Consider the following 19,617-nt stretch of genomic DNA (forward strand, 5'->3'; position numbering starts at 1 on the left):
CTCCTCCCACCACCCCTGCCTCCTTCCGCCATCGCGTGACTCCTCTCACCACCTCGTGACTCCGCCCACCAACCCTTGACTCCTCCCACCCCCACGTGACTCCTCCCACCATCCCATAACTCCTCCCACCACATGTGACTCCTCCCACCGTCGTGTGACTCCTCCAAACACACTGTGACTCCTCCCACCATTGTGAGACTCCTCCCACCATCGTGTGACCCCTCCCATCATTGCGTGACCCCTCCCACCATCCCATGACTCCTCCCACCACCCCGTGACTCCTCCCACTATCACATAACTCCTCCCACTGTTGTGTGACTCCTCCCACCATCAATGGTATTGCATGGCTTCTCCCACTTCATTATGGTTGGCCTTTTCTCCTGTCACATGACTGCACCCACTGGTCTGACTCCTCCCACCACCCCTGCCTCCTCCCACCATCATGTGACTCATCTCACCACCCCGTGACTCCGCCCACCATCCCGTGACTCCTCCCACCGTCGTGTGACTCCTCCCCCCACCATTGCGAGACTCCTCCCACCACCATTGCATGACTCCTCCCACCATCATTTGACTCCTCCCACCACCGTGTGACTCCTCCCACCATTGCGTGACTCCTCCCACCATCGCGTGACTCCTCCCAACACCATCGCGTGACTCCTCCCACCACCATTGCGTGACTCCTCCCACACCCTGTGACTCCTCCCACCATCCAGTGACTCCTCCCACCACCCCGTGACTCCTCCCAGCATCCTGTGACTCCTCCCACCACCGCGTGACTCCTCCCACCATTGCGTTCTTCCTCCCACCATCGTGTGACTCCTCCCCTCCCACTATCCCGTGACTCCTCCCACCCCACGTGACTCCTCCCACTATCACATAACTCCTCCCACTGTTGTGTGACTCCTCCCACCATCAATGGTATAGCATGGCTCCTCCCACTTCATAATGGTTTGCCTTTTCTCCTGTCACATGACTGCACCCACTGGTCTGACTCCTCTCACCACCCCGTGACTCCGCCCACCATCCCGTGACCCCTCCCACCCCCGCATGACTCCACCCACCATCCCATAACTCCTCCCACCCGCGTGTGACTCCTCCAACCACCCCGTAACTCCTCCCACCATTGCGAGACTCCTCCCACCACCATTGCATGACTCCTCCCACCACCCTGTGACTCCTCCCACCATCGTGTGACTCCTCCCATCATTGCGTGACCCCTCCCACCATCCCGTGACTCCTCCCACCACCCCGTGACTCCTCCCACTATCACATAACTCCCCCCACTGTTGTGTGACTCCTCACACCATCAATGGTATTGCATGGCTCCTCCCACTTCATTATGGTTGGCCTTTTCTCCTGTCACATGACTGCACCCACTGGTCTGACTCCTCCCACCACCCCTGCCTCCTCCCACCATCATGTGACTCCTCTCACCACCCCGTGACTCCGCCCACCAACCCGTGACCCCTCCCACCCCCGCATGACTCCACCCACCATCCCATAACTCCTCCCACCCGCGTGTGACTCCTCCAACCACCCCGTAACTCCTCCCACCATTGCGAGACTCCTCCCACCACCATTGCATGACTCCTCCCACCACCCTGTGACTCCTCCCACCATCATTTGACTCCTCCCACCATCGTGTGACTCCTCCCATCATTGCGTGACCCCTCCCACCATCCAGTGACTCCTCCCACTATCACATAACTCCCCCCACTGTTGTGTGACTCCTCCCACCATCAATGGTATTGCATGGCTCCTCCCACTTCATTATGGTTGGCCTTTTCTCCTGTCACATGACTGCACCCACTGGTCTGACTCCTCCCACCACCCCTGCCTCCTCCCACCATCATGTGACTCATCTCACCACCCTGTGACTCCGCCCACATCCCGTGACTCCTCCCACCGTTGTGTGACCCCTCCCCCCACCATTGCGAGACTCCTCCCACCACCATTGCATGACTCCTCCCACCATCATTTGACTCCTCCCACCACCGTGTGACTCCTCCCACCATTGTGTGACTCCTCCCACCATCGCGTGACTCCTCCCACCACCATCGCGTGACTCCTCCCACCACCATCGCGTGACTCCTCCCACCACCATCGCGTGACTCCTCCCACCACCATCGCGTGACTCCTCCCACCACCATTGCGTGACTCCTCCCACCACCCTGTGACTCCTCCCACCATCATGTGACTCCTCTCACCACCCCGTGACTCCGCCCACCATCCCGTGACCCCTCCCACCCCCGCATGACTCCACCCATCATCCCATAACTCCTCCCACCCGCGTGTGACTCCTCCAACCACCCCGTAACTCCTCCCACCATTGCGAGACTCCTCCCACCACCATTGCATGACTCCTCCCACCACCATGTGACTCCTCCCACCATCATTTGACTCCTCCCACCATCGTGTGACTCCTCCCACCATTGCGTGACTCCTCCCACCACCATTGCGTGACCCCTCCCACCATCCCGTGACTCCTCCCACCACCCCGTGACTCCTCCCACTATCACATAACTCCTCCCACTGTTGTGTGACTCCTCCCACCATCAATGGTATAGCATGGCTCCTCCCACTTCATTATGGTTTGCCTTTTCTCCTGTCACATGACTGCACCCACTGGTCTGACTCCTCCCACCACCCCTGCCTCCTCCCACCATCATGTGACTCCTTCCACCGTCGTGTGACTCCTCCAACCACCCCGTAACTCCTCCCACCATTGCGAGACTCCTCCCACCACCATTGCATGACTCCTCCCACCATCGTGTGACTCCTCCCACCATCGTGTGACTCCTCCCACCATCGTGTGACTCCTCCCACCATTGCGTAACTCCTCCCACCACCATCCCGTGACTCCTCCCACCACCACGTGACTCCTCTCACTATCACTCCTCTCACTCCTCCCACTGTTGTGTGACTCCTTCCACCATCAATGGTATTGCATGGCTCCTCCCACTTCATTATGGTTTGCCTTTTCTCCTGTCACATGACTGCACCCACTGGTCTGACTCCTCCCACAATCCCATGACTCCTCCCACCATCATGTGACTCCTCTCACCACCCTCCAACTCCGCCCACCATCCAGTGTCTCCGCCCACCATCCCGTGACTCCTCCCCCCGCGTGACTCCTCCCACCATCCCCTAACTCCTCCCACCGTCGTGTGACTCCTCCAACCACCCCGTGACTCCTCCCACCACCATTGCGTGACTCCTCCCACCACCCCGTGACTCCTCCCACCATCATTTGACTCCTCCCACCATTGCGTGACTTCTCCCACCACCATTGCATGATTCCTCCCACCACCCGTGACTCCTCCCACCCCCGTGTGACTCCTACCACCATCCCATAACTCCCCACTGTTGTTTGACTCCTCCCACCACCCAGTGACTCCTCCCACCATTGTGTGGCTAATGGCCTGTATTATTAGAGGTGGGAGGGGACACCTATTTTCATGGCCTGTATTATTACAGGGGGGAGGGGATACCTATTTTCATGGCCTGTGGTATTATTAGAGGGGGGAGGGGATACCTATTTTCATGGTCTGTATTATTAGAGGGGGAGGGGATACCTATTTTAATTTTATTTCCTATTTTGTGGTGCGGTTCCTCCGTTCCAGCCTATGAGGTCAGTTCACCAATCGCCCCCTGACAGATCTACCCCTACAATAGGGGGGGGGGGCAGAGACGCCCCTCCCAGTGGGAGTGTCTGGGGTCTATTATAGAATTGATCGCTGTAGGTGGTGAATGATTCTAACCAACCAATGTCTTCTGCCGCACCACAGGCCCCACCCCTCTTCTCTCTCCTCCAATAGATATCTCACACCCCAGTGACATCAAATGGAAGGGCACAGCCTTCAATGGTATTGCATGGCTCCTCCCACTTCATTATGGTTTGCCTTTTCTCCTGTCACCTGACTGCACCCATTGAGTTGACTCCTCCCTCCATCGCGTGACTCCTCCCACCATCGCGTGACTCCTCCCACCATCCCGTGGCTCCTCCCACCGTCCCGTGACTCCACCCACCACTGTGTGACTCCTCCCACCATCACTGGACTTCCATATCCCGTGACTCCTCCCACCATCCCGTGACTCCTCCTCCCGCCATCCCGTGACTCCTCCTCCCGCCATCCCATGACTCCTCCGCCATCCCATGACTCCTCCCACCACCGTGTGACTCCTCCCACCACTGTGTGACTCCTCCCACCACCCGTCACTCCGCCCACCATCACGTGACTCCTCCCACATCCCGTGACTCCTCCCACCACCCGTCACTCCTCCCACCACCCCTTGACTCCGCCCACCATCACGTGACTCCTACATCCCGTCACTCCTCCCACATCCCCTGACTCCTCCCACCACTGTGTGACTCCTCCCAAACTCCTCCCACCACCGTGTGACTCCACCCACCATCGCGTGACTCCTCCCACCACCATCGCGTGCTTCCTCCCACCATCCCATGACTTTTCCCACCACCCAGTGACTCCTCCCACCATCATGTGACTCCTCCCCCCACCATTGCGAGACTCCTCCCACCACCATTGCATGACTCCTCCCACCATCATTTGACTCCTCCCACCACCATGTGACTCCTCCCACCATTGCGTGACTCCTCCCACCATTGCGTGACTCCTCCCACCATCGTGTGACTCCTCCCACCACCATTGCGTGACTCCTCCCACACCCTGTGACTCCTCCCACCATCCAGTGACTCCTCCCACCACCCCGTGACTCCTCCCAGCATCCTGTGACTCCTCCCACCACCGCGTGACTCCTCCCACCATTGCGTTCTTCCTCCCACCATCGTGTGACTCCTCCCCTCCCACTATCCCGTGACTCCTCCCACCCCACGTGACTCCTCCCACTATCACATAACTCCTCCCACTGTTGTGTGACTCCTCCCACCATCAATGGTATAGCATGGCTCCTCCCACTTCATTATGGTTTGCCTTTTCTCCTGTCACATGACTGCACCCACTGGTCTGACTCCTCCCACCACCCCTGCCTCCTCCCACCATCATGTGACTCCTCTCACCACCCCGTGACTCCGCCCACCATCCCGTGACTCCTTCCACCGTCGTGTGACTCCTCCAACCACCCCGTAACTCCTCCCACCATTGCGAGACTCCTCCCACCACCATCTCGTGACTCCTCCCACCACCATCTCGTGACTCCTCCCACCACCATCTCGTGACTCCTCCCACCATCTCGTGACTCCTCCCACCACTGTGTGACTCCTCCCACCACCGTGTGACTCCACCCACCATCGCGTGACTCCTCCCACCACCATCGCGTGCTTCCTCCCACCATCGCGTGCTTCCTCCCACCATCCCATGACTTTTCCCACCACCCAGTGACTCCTCCCACCATCATGTGACTCCTCTCACCGTCGTGTGCCTCCTCCCCCACCATTGCGAGACTCCTCCCACCACCCAGTGAGTCCTCCCACCATTGTGTGGCTAATGGCCTGTATTATTAGAGGGGGGAGGGGACACCTATTTTCATGGCCTGTATTATTACAGGGGGGAGGGGATACCTATTTTCATGGTCTGTATTATTACAGGGGGGAGGGGATACCTATTTTCATGGTCTGTATTATTAGAGGGGGAGGGGATACCTATTTTCATGGTCTGTATTATTAGAGGGGGAGGGGATACCTATTTTCATTTTATTTCCTATTTTGTGGTGCGGTTCCTCCGTTCCAGCCTATGAGGTCAGTTCACCAATCGCCCCCTGACAGATCTACCCCTACAATAGGGGGGGGGGCAGAGACGTCCCTCCCAGTGGGAGTGTCTGGGGTCTATTATAGAATTGATCGCTGTAGGTGGTGAATGATTCTAACCAACCAATGTCTTCTGCCGCACCACAGGCCCCACCCCTCTTCTCTCTCCTCCAATAGACATCTCACACCCCAGTGACATCAAATGGAAGGGCACAGCCTTCAATGGTATTGCATGGCTCCTCCCACTTCATTATGGTTTGCCTTTTCTCCTGTCACCTGACTGCACCCATTGAGTTGACTCCTCCCGCCATTGCGTGACTCCTCCCACCATCGCGTGACTCCTCCCACCATCCCGTGGCTCCTCCCACCGTCCCGTGACTCCACCCACCACTGTGTGACTCCTCCCACCATCACTGGACTTCCATTTCCCGTGACTCCTCCTCCCGCCATCCCGTGACTCCTCCTCCCGCCATCCCGTGACTCCTCCGCCATCCCATGACTCCTCCCACCATCGTGTGACTCCTCCCACCATTGCGTGACTCCTCCCACCGCCATTGCGTGACCCCTCCCACCATCCCGTGACTCCTCCCACCACCCCGTGACTCCTCCCACTATCACATAACTCCTCCCACTGTTGTGTGACTCCTCCCACCATTAATGGTATTGCATGGCTCCTCCCACTTCATTATGGTTTGCCTTTCTCCTGTCACATGACTGCACCCACTGGTCTGACTCCTCCCACCACCCCTGCCTCCTCCCACCATCATGTGACTCCTCTCACCAGCCCGTGACTCCGCCCACCATCATTTGACTCCTCCCACCATCGTGTGACTCCTCCCACCATTGCGTGACTCCTCCCACCACCATCCCGTGACTCCTCCCACCACCACGTGACTCCTCTCACTATCACTCCTCTCACTCCTCCCACTGTTGTGTGACTCCTTCCACCATCAATGGTATTGCATGGCTCCTCCCACTTCATTATGGTTTGCCTTTTCTCCTGTCACATGACTGCACCCACTGGTCTGACTCCTCCCACAATCCCATGACTCCTCCCACCACCATGTGACTCCTCCCACCACCCTGTGACTCCTCCCACCATCATTTGACTCCTCCCACCATCGTGTGACTCCTCCCACCATTGCGTGACTCCTCCCACCACCATCCCGTGACTCCTCCCACCACCACGTGACTCCTCTCACTATCACTCCTCTCACTCCTCCCACTGTTGTGTGACTCCTTCCACCATCAATGGTATTGCATGGCTCCTCCCACTTCATTATGGTTTGCCTTTTCTCCTGTCACATGACTGCACCCACTGGTCTGACTCCTCCCACAATCCCATGACTCCTCCCACCATCATGTGACTCCTCTCACCACCCTCCGACTCCGCCCACCATCCCGTGTCTCCGCCCACCATCCCGTGACTCCTCCCCCCGCGTGACTCCTCCCACCATCCCCTATCTCCTCCCACCGTCGTGTGACTCCTCCAGCCACCCCGTGACTCCTCCCACCACCATTGCCTGACTCCTCCCACCACCATTGCGTGATTCCTCCCACCACCCCGTGACTCCTCCCACCATCATTTGACTCCTCCCACCATTGCGTGACTTCTCCCACCACCATTGCATGATTCCTCCCACCACCCGTGACTCCTCCCACCCCCATGTGACTCCTACCACCATCCCATAACTCCCCACTGTTGTTTGACTCCTCCCACCACCCAGTGACTCCTCCCACCATTGTGTGGCTAATGGCCTGTATTATTAGAGGGGGGAGGGGACACCTATTTTCATGGCCTGTATTATTACAGGGGGGAGGGGATACCTATTTTCATGGTCTGTATTATTACAGGGGGGAGGGGATACCTATTTTCATGGTCTGTATTATTAGAGGGGGAGGGGATACCTATTTTCATGGTCTGTATTATTAGAGGGGGAGGGGATACCTATTTTCATGGTCTGTATTATTAGAGGGGGAGGGGATACCTATTTTCATTTTATTTCCTATTTTGTGGTGCGGTTCCTCCGTTCCAGCCTATGAGGTCAGTTCACCAATCGCCCCCTGACAGATCTACCCCTACAATAGGGGGGGGGGGCAGAGACGTCCCTCCCAGTGGGAGTGTCTGGGGTCTATTATAGAATTGATCGCTGTAGGTGGTGAATGATTCTAACCAACCAATGTCTTATGCCGCACCACAGGCCCCACCCCTCTTCTCTCTCCTCCAATAGACATCTCACACCCCAGTGACATCAAATGGAAGGGCACAGCCTTCAATGGTATTGCATGGCTCCTCCCACTTCATTATGGTTTGCCTTTTCTCCTGTCACCTGACTGCACCCATTGAGTTGACTCCTCCCGCCATTGCGTGACTCCTCCCACCATCGCGTGACTCCTCCCACCATCCCGTGGCTCCTCCCACCGTCCCGTGACTCCACCCACCACTGTGTGACTCCTCCCACCATCACTGGACTTCCATTTCCCGTGACTCCTCCCACCATCCCGTGACTCCTCCTCCCACCATCCCGTGACTCCTCCTCCCGCCATCCCGTGACTCCTCCTCCCGCCATCCCGTGCCTCCTCCGCCATCCCATGACTCCTCCCACCACCATGTGACTCCTCCCACCACGGTGTGACTCCTCCCACCACCCGTGACTCCACCCACCATCACGTGACTCCTCCCACCATCGTGTGACTCCTCCAACCACCCCGTGACTCCTCCCACCACCATTGCGTGACTCCTCCCACCACCCTGTGACTCCTCCCACCACCGTGTGCCTCCTCCCACCATCCCGTGACTCCTCCCACCACCCCGTGACTCCTCACAGCATCCTGTGACTCCTCCCACCACCGCGTAACTCCTCCCACCATTGCGTTCTTCCTCCCACCATCACGTGACTCCTCCCACCATTGTGTGACTCCTCCCCCTCCCACTATCCCGTGACTCCTCCCACCCCACGTGACTCCTCCCACTATCACATAACTCCTCCCACTGTTGCGTGACTCCTCCCACCATCAATGGTATTGCATGGCTCCTCCCGCTTCATTATGGTTGGCCTTTTCTCCTGTCACATGACTGCACCCACTGGTCTGACTCCTCCCACCACCCCTGTCTCCTCCCGCCATCGCGTGACTCCTCTCACCACCTCGTGACTCCGCCCACCAACCCTTGACTCCTCCCACCCCCACGTGACTCCTCCCACCATCCCATAACTCCTCCCACCACATGTGACTCCTCCCACCATCGTGTGACTCCTCCAACCACACTGTGACTCCTCCCACCATTGTGAGACTCCTCCCACCATTGTGAGACTCCTCCCACCATTGTGAGACTCCTCCCACCATCGTGTGACTCCTCCCATCATTGCGTGACCCCTCCCACCATCCCGTGACTCCTCCCACCACCCCGTGACTCCTCCCACTATCACATAACTCCTCCCACTGTTGTGTGACTCCTCCCACCATCAATGGTATTGCATGGCTCCTCCCACTTCATTATGGTTGGCCTTTTCTCCTGTCACATGACTGCACCCACTGGTCTGACTCCTCCCACCACCCCTGCCTCCTCCCACCATCATGTGACTCATCTCACCACCCCGTGACTCCGCCCACCATCCCGTGACTCCTCCCACCGTCGTGTGACTCCTCCCCCACCATTGCGAGACTCCTCCCACCACCATTGCATGACTCCTCCCACCATCATTTGACTCCTCCCACCACCGTGTGACTCCTCCCACCATCGCGTGACTCCTCCCACCATCGCGTGACTCCTCCCACCACCATCGCGTGACTCCTCCCACCACCATCGCGTGACTCCTCCCACCACCATCGCGTGACTCCTCCCACCACCATCGCGTGACTCCTCCCACCACCCCGTGACTCCTCCCAGCATCCTGTGACTCCTCCCACCACCGCGTGACTCCTCCCACCATTGCGTTCTTCCTCCCACCATCGTGTGACTCCTCCCCTCCCACTATCCCGTGACTCCTCCCACCCCACGTGACTCCTCCCACTATCACATAACTCCTCCCACTGTTGTGTGACTCCTCCCACCACCAATGGTATAGCATGGCTCCTCCCACTTCATTATGGTTTGCCTTTTCTCCTGTCACATGACTGCACCCACTGGTCTGACTCCTCCCACCACCCCTGCCTCCTCCCACCATCATGTGACTCCTCTAACCACCCCGTGACTCCGCCCACCATCCCGTGACCCCTCCCACCCCCGCATGACTCCACCCACCATCCCATAACTCCTCCCACCCACGTGTGACTCCTCCAACCACCCCGTAACTCCTCCCACCATTGTGAGACTCCTCCCACCACCATTGCATGACTCCTCCCACCGCCCGGTGACTCCTCCCACCATCATTTGACTCCTCCCACCATCGTGTGACTCCTCCCACCATTGCGTGACTCCTCCCACCGCCATTGCGTGACCCCTCCCACCATCCCGTGACTCCTCCCACCACCCCGTGACTCCTCCCACTATCACATAACTCCTCCCACTGTTGTGTGACTCCTCCCACCATCAATGGTATTGCATGGCTCCTCCCACTTCATTATGGTTTGCCTTTTCTCCTGTCACATGACTGCACCCACTGGTCTGACTCCTCCCACCACCCCTGCCTCCTCCCACCATCATGTGACTCCTCTCACCAGCCCGTGACTCCGCCCACCATCCCGTGACTCCTTCCACCGTTGTGTGACTCCTCCAACCACCCCGTAACTCCTCCCACCATTGCGAGACTCCTCCCACCACCATTGCATGACTCCTCCCACCATCTCGTGACTCCTCCCACCATCATTTGACTCCTCCCACCATCGTGTGACTCCTCCCACCATTGCGTAACTCCTCCCACCACCATCCCGTGACTCCTCCCACCACCACGTGACTCCTCTCACTATCACTCCTCTCACTCCTCCCACTGTTGTGTGACTCCTTCCACCATCAATGGTATTGCATGGCTCCTCCCACTTCATTATGGTTTGCCTTTTCTCCTGTCACTTGACTGCACCCACTGGTCTGACTCCTCCCACAATCCCATGACTCCTCCCACCATCATGTGACTCCTCTCACCACCCTCCGACTCCGCCCACCATCCAGTGTCTCCGCCCACCACCCCGTGACTCCTCCCCCCGCGTGACTCCTCCCACCATCCCCTAACTCCTCCCACCGTCATGTGACTCCTCCAACCACCCCGTGACTCCTCCCACCACCATTGCCTGACTCCTCCCACCACCATTGCGTGACTCCTCCCACCACCCCGTGACTCCTCCCACCATCATTTGACTCTTCCCACCATTGCGTGACTTCTCCCACCACCATTGCATGATTCCTCCCACCACCCGTGACTCCTCCCACCCCCATGTGACTCCTACCACCATCCCATTACTCCCCACTGTTGTTTGACTCCTCCCACCACCCAGTGACTCCTCCCACCATTGTGTGGCTAATGGCCTGTATTATTAGAGGGGGGAGGGGACACCTATTTTCATGGCCTGTATTATTACAGGGGGGAGGGGATACCTATTTTCATGGTCTGTATTATTAGAGGGGGAGGGGATACCTATTTTCATGGTCTGTATTATTAGAGGGGGGAGGGGATACCTATTTTCATGGCCTGTGGTATTATTAGAGGGGGGAGGGGATACCTATTTTCATGGTCTGTATTATTAGAGGGGGAGGGGATACCTATTTTAATTTTATTTCCTATTTTGTGGTGCGGTTCCTCTGTTCCAGCCTATGAGGTCAGTTCACCAATCGCCCCCTGACAGATCTACCCCTACAATAGGGGGGGGGGGCATAGACGCCCCTCCCAGTGTGAGTGTCTGGGGTCTATTATAGAATTGATCGCTGTAGGTGGTGAATGATTCTAACCAACCAATGTCTTCTGCCGCACCACAGGCCCCACCCCTCTTCTCTCTCCTCCAATAGATATCTCACACCCCAGTGACATCAAATGGAAGGGCACAGCCTTCAATGGTATTGCATGGCTCCTCCCACTTCATTATGGTTTGCCTTTTCTCCTGTCACCTGACTGCACCCATTGAGTTGACTCCTCCCACCATCGCGCGACTCCTCCCACCATCGCGCGACTCCTCCCACCATTCCGTGGCTCCTCCCACCGTCCCGTGACTCCACCCACCACTGTGTGACTCCTCCCACCATCACTGGACTTCCATATCCCGTGACTCCTCCCGCCATCCCGTGACTCCTCCTCCCGCCATCCCGTGACTCCTCCGCCATCCCATGACTCCTCCCACCACCGTGTGACTCCTCCCACCACTGTGTGACTCCTCCCACCACTCGTGACTCCGCCCACCATCACGTGACTCCTCCCACATCCCGTGACTCCTCCCACCACCCCGTCACTCCTCCCACCACCCCTTGACTCCGCCCACCATCACGCGACTCCTACATCCCGTCACTCCTCCCACATCCCCTGACTCCTCCCACCACTGTGTGACTCCTCCCAAACTCCTCCCACCACCGTGTGACTCCACCCATTATCGCGTGACTCCTCCCACCACCATCGCGTGACTCCTCCCACCATCGCGTGCTTCCTCCCACCATCCCATGACTTTTCCCACCACCCAGTGACTCCTCCCACCATCATGTGATTCCTCCCACCGTCGTGTGAATCCTCCCCCCACCTTTGCGAGACTCCTCCCACCACCATTGCATGACTCCTCCCACCATCATTTGACTCCTCCCACCACCGTGTGACTCCTCCCACCATTGCGTGACTCCTCCCACCATTGCGTGACTCCTCCCACCACCACCGTGTGACTCCTCCCACCATTGCGTGACTCCTCCCACCACCATGTGACTCCTCCCACCATCCCGTGACTCCTCCAACCACCCCGTGACTCCTCCCAGCATCCTGTGACTCCTCCCACCACCGCGTGACTCCTCCCACCATTGCGTTCTTCCTCCCACCATCGTGTGACTCCTCCCCTCCCACTATCCCGTGACTCCTCCCACCCCACGTGACTCCTCCCACTATCACATAACTCCTCCCACTGTTGTGTGACTCCTCCCACCATAAATGGTATAGCATGGCTCCTCCCACTTCATTATGGTTTGCCTTTTCTCCTGTCACATGACTGCACCCACTGGTCTGACTCCTCCCACCACCCCTGCCTCCTCCCACCATCATGTGACTCCTCTCACCATCCCGTGACTCCGCCCACCATCCCGTGACTCCTCCCACCCCCGCATGACTCCACCCACCATCCCATAACTCCTCCCACCGTCGTGTGACTCCTCCAACCACCCCGTAACTCCTCCCACCATTGCATGACTCCTCCCACCACCCCGTGACTCCTCCCACCACCCTGTGACTCCTCCCACCATCATTTGACTCCTCCCACAATCGTGTGACTCCTCCCACCATCGCATGACTCCTCCCACCGCCATTGCGTGACCCCTCCCACCACCCCTGCCTCCTCCCACCATCACGTGACTCCTCTCACCACCCCGTGACTCCGCCCACCATCCCGTGACTCCTCCCACCCCCACATGACTCCACCCACCATCCCATAACTCCTACCACCGTCGTGTGACTCCTCCAACCACCCCGTAACTCCTCCCACCATTGCGAGACTCCTCCCACCACCATTGCATGACTCCTCCCACCATCATTTGACTCCTCCCACCATCGTGTGACTCCTCCCACCGCCATTGCGTGACCCCTCCCACCATCCCGTGACTCCTCCCACCACCCCGTGACTCCTCCCACTATCACATAACTCCTCCCACTGTTGTGTGACTCCTCCCACCATCAATGGTATTGCATGGCTCCTCCCAATTCATTATGGTTTGCCTTTTCTCCTGTCACATGACTGCACCCACTGGTCTGACTCCTCCCACCACCCCTGCCTCCTCCCACCATCATGTGACTCCTCTCACCACCCCGTGACTCCGCCCACCATCCCGTGACTCCTTCCACCGTCGTGTGACTCCTCCAACCACCCCGTAACTCCTTCCACCATTGCGAGACTCCTCCCACCACCATTGCATGACTCCTCCCACCACCATGTGACTCCTCCCACCACCCTGTGACTCCTCCCACCATCATTTGACTCCTCCCACCATCGTGTGACTCCTCCCACCATTGCGTGACTCCTCCCACCACCATCCCGTGACTCCTCCCACCACCACGTGACTCCTCTCACTATCACTCCTCTCATTCCTCACACCGTCGTGTGACTCCTCCAACCACCCCGTAACTCCTCCCACCATTGCATGACTCCACCCACCACTGTGTGACTCCTCCCACCATCACTGGACTTCCATTTCCCGTGACTCCTCCTCCCGCCATCCCGTGACTCCTCCTCCCGCCATCCCGTGCCTCCTCCGCCATCCCATGACTCCTCCCACCATCGTGTGACTCCTCCCACCATTGCGTGACTCCTCCCACCGCCATTGCGTGACCCCTCCCACCATCCCGTGACTCCTCCCACCACCCCGTGACTCCTCCCACTATCACATAACTCCTCCCACTGTTGTGTGACTCCTCCCACCATTAATGGTATTGCATGGCTCCTCCCACTTCATTATGGTTTGCCTTTTCTCCTGTCACATGACTGCACCCACTGGTCTGACTCCTCCCACCACCCCTGCCTCCTCCCACCATCATGTGACTCCTCTCACCAGCCCGTGACTCCGCCCACCATCATTTGACTCCTCCCACCATCGTGTGACTCCTCCCACCATTGCGTGACTCCTCCCACCACCATCCCGTGACTCCTTCCACCACCACGTGACTCCTCTCACTATCACTCCTCTCACTCCTCCCACTGTTGTGTGACTCCTTCCACCATCAATGGTATTGCATGGCTCCTCCCACTTCATTATGGTTTGCCTTTTCTCCTGTCACATGACTGCACCCACTGGTCTGACTCCTCCCACAATCCCATGACTCCTCCCACCACCATGTGACTCCTCCCACCACCCTGTGACTCCTCCCACCATCATTTGACTCCTCCCACCATCGTGTGACTCCTCCCACCATTGCGTGACTCCTCCCACCACCATCCCGTGACTCCTCCCACCACCACGTGACTCCTCTCACTATCACTCCTCTCACTCCTCCCACTGTTGTGTGACTCCTTCCACCATCAATGGTATTGCATGGCTCCTCCCACTTCATTATGGTTTGCCTTTTCTCCTGTCACATGACTGCACCCACTGGTCTGACTCCTCCCACAATCCCATGACTCCTCCCACCATCATGTGACTCCTCTCACCACCCTCCGACTCCGCCCACCATCCCGTGTCTCCGCCCACCATCCCGTGACTCCTCCCCCCGCGTGACTCCTCCCACCATCCCCTATCTCCTCCCACCGTCGTGTGACTCCTCCAGCCACCCCGTGACTCCTCCCACCACCATTGCCTGACTCCTCCCACCACCATTGCGTGATTCCTCCCACCACCCCGTGACTCCTCCCACCATCATTTGACTCCTCCCACCATTGCGTGACTTCTCCCACCACCATTGCATGATTCCTCCCACCACCCGTGACTCCTCCCACCCCCATGTGACTCCTACCACCATCCCATAACTCCCCACTGTTGTTTGACTCCTCCCACCACCCAGTGACTCCTCCCACCATTGTGTGGCTAATGGCCTGTATTATTAGAGGGGGGAGGGGACACCTATTTTCATGGCCTGTATTATTATAGGGGGGAGGGGATACCTATTTTCATGGTCTGTATTATTACAGGGGGGAGGGGATACCTATTTTCATGGTCTGTATTATTAGAGGGGGAGGGGATACCTATTTTCATGGTCTGTATTATTAGAGGGGGAGGGGATACCTATTTTCATGGTCTGTATTATTAGAGGGGGAGGGGATACCTATTTTCATTTTATTTCCTATTTTGTGGTGCGGTTCCTCCGTTCCAGCCTATGAGGTCAGTTCACCAATCGCCCCCTGACAGATCTACCCCTACAATAGGGGGGGGGGCAGAGACGTCCCTCCCAGTGGGAGTGTCTGGGGTCTATTATAGAATTGATCGCTGTAGGTGGTGAATGATTCTAACCAACCAATGTCTTATGCCGCACCACAGGCCCCACCCCTCTTCTCTCTCCTCCAATAGACATCTCACACCCCAGTGACATCAAATGGAAGGGCACAGCCTTCAATGGTATTGCATGGCTCCTCCCACTTCATTATGGTTTGCCTTTTCTCCTGTCACCTGACTGCACCCATTGAGTTGACTCCTCCCGCCATTGCGTGACTCCTCCCACCATCGCGTGACTCCTCCCACCATCCCGTGGCTCCTCCCACCGTCCCGTGACTCCACCCACCACTGTGTGACTCCTCCCACCATCACTGGACTTCCATTTCCCGTGACTCCTCCCACCATCCCGTGACTCCTCCTCCCACCATCCCGTGACTCCTCCTCCCGCCATCCCGTGACTCCTCCTCCCGCCATCCCGTGCCTCCTCCGCCATCCCATGACTCCTCCCACCACCGTGTGACTCCTCCCACCACTGTGTGACTCCTCCCACCACCCGTGACTCCACCCACCATCACGTGACTCCTCCCACCATCGTGTGACTCCTCCAACCACCCCGTGACTCCTCCCACCACCATTGCGTGACTCCTCCCACCACCCTGTGACTCCTCCCACCACCGTGTGCCTCCTCCCACCATCCCGTGACTCCTCCCACCACCCCGTGACTCCCCACAGCATCCTGTGACTCCTCCCACCACCGCGTAACTCCTCCCACCATTGCGTTCTTCCTCCCACCATCACGTGACTCCTCCCACCATTGTGTGACTCCTCCCCCTCCCACTATCCCGTGACTCCTCCCACCCCACGTGACTCCTCCCACTATCACATAACTCCTCCCACTGTTGCGTGACTCCTCCCACCATCAATGGTATTGCATGGCTCCTCCCGCTTCATTATGGTTGGCCTTTTCTCCTGTCACATGACTGCACCCACTGGTCTGACTCCTCCCACCACCCCTGTCTCCTCCCGCCATCGCGTGACTCCTCTCACCACCTCGTGACTCCGCCCACCAACCCTTGACTCCTCCCACCCCCACGTGACTCCTCCCACCATCCCATAACTCCTCCCACCACATGTGACTCCTCCCACCATCGTGTGACTCCTCCAACCACACTGTGACTCCTCCCACCATTGTGAGACTCCTCCCACCATTGTGAGACTCCTCCCACCATCGTGTGACTCCTCCCATCATTGCGTGACCCCTCCCACCATCCCGTGACTCCTCCCACCACCCCGTGACTCCTCCCACTATCACATAACTCCTCCCACTGTTGTGTGACTCCTCCCACCATCAATGGTATTGCATGGCTCCTCCCACTTCATTATGGTTGGCCTTTTCTCCTGTCACATGACTGCACCCACTGGTCTGACTCCTCCCACCACCCCTGCCTCCTCCCACCATCATGTGACTCATCTCACCACCCCGTGACTCCGCCCACCATCCCGTGACTCCTCCCACCGTCGTGTGACTCCTCCCTCACCATTGCGAGACTCCTCCCACCACCATTGCATGACTCCTCCCACCATCATTTGACTCCTCCCACCACCGTGTGACTCCTCCCACCATCGCGTGACTCCTCCCACCATCGCGTGACTCCTCCCACCACCATCGCGTGACTCCTCCCACCACCATCGCGTGACTCCTCCCACCACCATCGCGTGACTCCTCCCACCACCATCGCGTGACTCCTCCCACCACCCCGTGACTCCTCCCAGCATCCTGTGACTCCTCCCACCACCGCGTGACTCCTCCCACCATTGCGTTCTTCCTCCCACCATCGTGTGACTCCTCCCCTCCCACTATCCCGTGACTCCTCCCACCCCACGTGACTCCTCCCACTATCACATAACTCCTCCCACTGTTGTGTGACTCCTCCCACCACCAATGGTATAGCATGGCTCCTCCCACTTCATTATGGTTTGCCTTTTCTCCTGTCACATGACTGCACCCACTGGTCTGACTCCTCCCACCACCCCTGCCTCCTCCCACCATCATGTGACTCCTCTAACCACCCCGTGACTCCGCCCACCATCCCGTGACCCCTCCCACCCCCGCATGACTCCACCCACCATCCCATAACTCCTCCCACCCACGTGTGACTCCTCCAACCACCCCGTAACTCCTCCCACCATTGTGAGACTCCTCCCACCACCATTGCATGACTCCTCCCACCGCCCGGTGACTCCTCCCACCATCATTTGACTCCTCCCACCATCGTGTGACTCCTCCCACCATTGCGTGACTCCTCCCACCGCCATTGCGTGACCCCTCCCACCATCCCGTGACTCCTCCCACCACCCCGTGACTCCTCCCACTATCACATAACTCCTCCCACTGTTGTGTGACTCCTCCCACCATCAATGGTATTGCATGGCTCCTCCCACTTCATTATGGTTTGCCTTTTCTCCTGTCACATGACTGCACCCACTGGTCTGACTCCTCCCACCACCCCTGCCTCCTCCCACCATCATGTGACTCCTCTCACCAGCCCGTGACTCCGCCCACCATCCCGTGACTCCTTCCACCGTTGTGTGACTCCTCCAACCACCCCGTAACTCCTCCCACCATTGCGAGACTCCTCCCACACCATTGCATGACTCCTCCCACCATCTCGTGACTCCTCCCACCATCATTTGACTCCTCCCACCATCGTGTGACTCCTCCCACCATTGCGTAACTCCTCCCACCACCATCCCGTGACTCCTCCCACCACCACGTGACTCCTCTCACTATCACTCCTCTCACTCCTCCCACTGTTGTGTGACTCCTTCCACCATCAATGGTATTGCATGGCTCCTCCCACTTCATTATGGTTTGCCTTTTCTCCTGTCACTTGACTGCACCCACTGGTCTGACTCCTCCCACAATCCCATGACTCCTCCCACCATCATGTGACTCCTCTCACCACCCTCCGACTCCGCCCACCATCCAGTGTCTCCGCCCACCACCCCGTGACTCCTCCCCCGCGTGACTCCTCCCACCATCCCCTAACTCCTCCCACCGTCATGTGACTCCTCCAACCACCCCGTGACTCCTCCCACCACCATTGCCTGACTCCTCCCACCACCATTGCGTGACTCCTCCCACCACCCCGTGACTCCTCCCACCATCATTTGACTCTTCCCACCATTGCGTGACTTCTCCCACCACCATTGCATGATTCCTCCCACCACCCGTGACTCCTCCCACCCCCATGTGACTCCTACCACCATCCCATTACTCCCCACTGTTGTTTGACTCCTCCCACCACCCAGTGACTCCTCCCACCATTGTGTGGCTAATGGCCTGTATTATTAGAGGGGGGAGGGGACACCTATTTTCATGGCCTGTATTATTACAGGGGGGAAGGGATACCTATTTTCATGGTCTGTATTATTAGAGGGGGAGGGGATACCTATTTTCATGGTCTGTATTATTAGAGGGGGGAGGGGATACCTATTTTCATGGCCTGTGGTATTATTAGAGGGGGGAGGGGATACCTATTTTCATGGTCTGTATTATTAGAGGGGGAGGGGATACCTATTTTAATTTTATTTCCTATTTTGTGGTGCGGTTCCTCCGTTCCAGCCTATGAGGTCAGTTCACCAATCGCCCCCTGACAGATCTACCCCTACAATAGGGGGGGGGGCATAGACGCCCCTCCCAGTGGGAGTGTCTGGGGTCTATTATAGAATTGATCGCTGTAGGTGGTGAATGATTCTAACCAACCAATGTCTTCTGCCGCACCACAGGCCCCACCCCTCTTCTCTCTCCTCCAATAGATATCTCACACCCCAGTGACATCAAATGGAAGGGCACAGCCTTCAATGGTATTGCATGGCTCCTCCCACTTCATTATGGTTTGCCTTTTCTCCTGTC

This window comes from Lithobates pipiens, unplaced genomic scaffold (assembly GCF_037356315.1).
Source record: "Lithobates pipiens isolate NorthernLeopardFrog02 unplaced genomic scaffold, aLitPip1_a1.2 Scaffold_18, whole genome shotgun sequence".
In the NCBI taxonomy this organism is placed as follows: domain Eukaryota; kingdom Metazoa; phylum Chordata; class Amphibia; order Anura; family Ranidae; genus Lithobates; species Lithobates pipiens.